This window comes from Callithrix jacchus, chromosome 2 (assembly GCF_049354715.1).
Source record: "Callithrix jacchus isolate 240 chromosome 2, calJac240_pri, whole genome shotgun sequence".
Lineage (NCBI taxonomy): Eukaryota > Metazoa > Chordata > Mammalia > Primates > Cebidae > Callithrix > Callithrix jacchus.
Window position 1 is genome coordinate 71,107,859 of NC_133503.1, and position 4,067 is coordinate 71,111,925.

The following is a 4,067-nucleotide window of genomic DNA, read 5'->3' on the forward strand; positions in this document are numbered from 1 at the left end:
TACTTAGTTATCCTCTCCTTTAAAGGTCGCCCCTATTTAGCAAGTGCTATCTGTTGTTGCACTGACCTTCTCAAGGCAACATCTGCGTGTGTCAAGAGTTCATTGCTGCTCACACTCACGCTGGCTCTGACACTGGAACAGTCTGTCAGGGGAGCAGCAGGTGGGGGAACTGACCGGAGCTCTCCATCCCAGCCGTGCAGCAGGTTCCTGCGGGGAAGGTGAGTGGGAGCCCAACACCCAAGTGGTTCCTTGAGATCACAGTCAGCGCTGTGTCTTGACCGTGTTTACTACTAAACTAAAGCATTTTTCCACTTATTCCTTTTTTTTTTTTTAATTGGCAGATGGCCTCTTACCCAAGCTGGAGTGGTGTGACATGATCACTGTTCACTGGAACCTGCACCTCCAGGGATCAAGTGACCTTCCCCACTCTGCCATCCAGGTAGCTGGCACAAAATGCGTGCCACCACACCCAGGTAACTTTTTGTACTTTTAGTCGATATGAACTTTCACCACGTTGCCTAGGCCGATCTCCAACTCCTGGACTCAAGCAATCCCCTCGCCTCGACCTCTCAAGGTGCCAGGATTACAGGCATGAGCCATGCACCCGGCCCACCTGAGCATGTCGAATGCTTGTGAAAATCGGGTTATCCAACACAATAGAGTATGTCCCTGATTTATTTCTCTGCTTCAGACCAGGAGCTGAGGAATGATGCCACCACTACCACCAACCACCTGTGAGCTCGCTTCTCTGTGTTTCACATTAATAAATGCACATAGAAAAGTCCAGCATAACATGTATCTACTGATACCCTGCGTCAGGCAGCCCTTGAGACTTCCCTAAAATGACAGACAGTGTTTGGGACCTCTCAGGACTCTTATCCTTCCACATGCACAAACAGATGCCAGAACTGCCTGGCATAACGACGAGTTCTACCAGGGCCGCCTGGTGACCCACTGCATCAACCCTCCTCCCATTTCCGGAGTTCAGATTTGCTTCTTCCATTTGGGAGACTGAGAGCCTGGGAAATCCATCTCTGCACCATCTCTGTCTGAGGAGTGAGGATATGACATTTACCTTCAGGTACAGCCGTGGTGGAGGATGAATGGGTGAATTTAGGTGACATGTGCAGTAGCAATTCAATGTTTTAGACAGTTTTTCTGAATTTTCTGGGAAAACACGCATACACTCCCAAAGACATTCCCAATCACTCCACAGGGCTGTCTCCTCCATACCTCACCGCCCTGAGGCACACCACCCTATTCCATCTAAATGGCAGTTCTGCCTCCAGGGACGCGAGAGGATGGTCATGGTTCTTTACTGGATGGACTGAGCGTTTTTTAAACCAAACTGCCCCTATCTCCTTTCTGTCAGGAAGCTCAAACCAAAGCAGCCCCCCAGCAAAAGCAGGAGAGTGAGTGCCACCTGTTGCCACACTCAAGATCTTTCCTGAGCGGAGGAGCGCTCCCAGAATACACACCTTTTTCCTTGGAGGGTTCCTCTGCCTGCATGGACAGAAAGGAAAACACCGTGAGCTTCAGACCATCCTGAGGCTTGAGTGTACAGGTCTTTTCTTCATTGTTGACATTAGAAGACCAGATGGGAAAGAGTGTCCAAGTCAGAGGAACACAGAAGAAGAACAGGACAGCTGACTCACGCTAACGTCGTTCTCGCAGGATATTCCCTCTCAAGGTCCTGTGACTTGGCAGTGAAGTGCTTCTGCCCCAAGCACGGAATCAAGCTGCAGAGGAGGAAGCTCACTGTCACTAAGTGCGTGGCTGGTGCTGCCATTTTCTCCTCCTGTCTTAAATCAAGCCTCAGTGGGGAACAGACTCTCACTCGGAATTCTCCCCACCAAAGACACTGTATAAATCACCTATGACACATAGGGTCAGATTCTCCTACCGTACTGAAATTCAAAAGGATAAAGTTGAGAAATCTTTTCTCCAACCAAACCAGGTGGACTGACCTTCCCCTGTGGTGGCTCCTCCTCATCTGAGGATTGGTAGGAGAACTCTTCCAGCACGGTGTATCCTGTGGGAAGTAAAAGGACACAGAGTGAGTCAGCAGGTGCAGAAGAGGAGCAGGGAAGAGAGGTTCTCTAGCCCCAGGTCACCCCATCAACGTGAAATAGCCCATCTCAAACAGGGCACAGCACCCAGGGCAGGCTGTGTGTCCCTGCAGGCTCTTCAGGCTCCTGCCTCCTAATCTGACTTGAGCTCACTTGCCCTCCCTGAGTCCTTCCAATCTCATTTCCCCCCTAGAATCCACCTCTGGTGCTTCTGCGTGCATCAGTCATTCTGCAATATGTTATACTTGGTACAAAGCAACCTTTCTTCTGAGACATCTCATTCGAGCCAAATACACGCTATGTTCACCAGTCTGTTGTACTGAAGACAATAAAGCTTTGAAAATACTTAGTTATCCTCTCCTTTAAAGGTCGCCCCTATTTAGCAAGTGCTATCTGTTGTTGCACTGACCTTCTCAAGGCAACATCTGCGTGTGTCAAGAGTTCATTGCTGCTCACACTCACGCTGGCTCTGACACTGGAACAGTCTGTCAGGGGAGCAGCAGGTGGGGGAACTGACCGGAGCTCTCCATCCCAGCCGTGCAGCAGGTTCCTGCGGGGAAGGTGAGTGGGAGCCCAACACCCAAGTGGTTCCTTGAGATCACAGTCAGCGCTGTGTCTTGACCGTGTTTACTACTAAACTAAAGCATTTTTCCACTTATTCCTTTTTTTTTTTTCAATTGGCAGATGGCCTCTTACCCAAGCTGGAGTGGTGTGACATGATCACTGTTCACTGGAACCTGCACCTCCAGGGATCAAGTGACCTTCCCCACTCTGCCATCCAGGTAGCTGGCACAAAATGCGCGCCACCACACCCAGGTAACTTTTTGTACTTTTAGTCGATATGAACTTTCACCACGTTGCCTAGGCCGATCTCCAACTCCTGGACTCAAGCAATCCCCTCGCCTCGACCTCTCAAGGTGCCAGGATTACAGGCATGAGCCATGCACCCGGCCCACCTGAGCATGTCGAATGCTTGTGAAAATCGGGTTATCCAACACAATAGAGTATGTCCCTGATTTATTTCTCTGCTTCAGACCAGGAGCTGAGGAATGATGCCACCACTACCACCAACCACCTGTGAGCTCACTTCTCTGTGTTTCACATTAATAAATGCACATAGAAAAGTCCAGCATAACATGTATCTACTGATACCCTGCGTCAGGCAGCCCTTGAGACTTCCCTAAAATGACAGACAGTGTTTGGGACCTCTCAGGACTCTTATCCTTCCACATGCACAAACAGATGCCAGAACTGCCTGGCATAACGACGAGTTCTACCAGGGCCGCCTGGTGACCCACTGCATCAACCCTCCTCCCATTTCCGGAGTTCAGATTTGCTTCTTCCATTTGGGAGACTGAGAGCCTGGGAAATCCATCTCTGCACCATCTCTGTCTGAGGAGTGAGGATATGACATTTACCTTCAGGTACAGCCGTGGTGGAGGATGAATGGGTGAATTTAGGTGACATGTGCAGTAGCAATTCAATGTTTTAGACAGTTTTTCTGAATTTTCTGGGAAAACACGCATACACTCCCAAAGACATTCCCAATCACTCCACAGGGCTGTCTCCTCCATACCTCACCGCCCTGAGGCACACCACCCTATTCCATCTAAATGGCAGTTCTGCCTCCAGGGACGCGAGAGGATGGTCATGGTTCTTTACTGGATGGACTGAGCGTTTTTTAAACCAAACTGCCCCTATCTCCTTTCTGTCAGGAAGCTCAAACCAAAGCAGCCCCCCAGCAAAAGCAGGAGAGTGAGTGCCACCTGTTGCCACACTCAAGATCTTTCCTGAGCGGAGGAGCGCTCCCAGAATACACACCTTTTTCCTTGGAGGGTTCCTCTGCCTGCATGGACAGAAAGGAAAACACCGTGAGCTTCAGACCATCCTGAGGCTTGAGTGTACAGGTCTTTTCTTCATTGTTGACATTAGAAGACCAGATGGGAAAGAGTGTCCGAGTCAAAGGAACACAGAAGAAGAACAGGACAGCTGACTCAC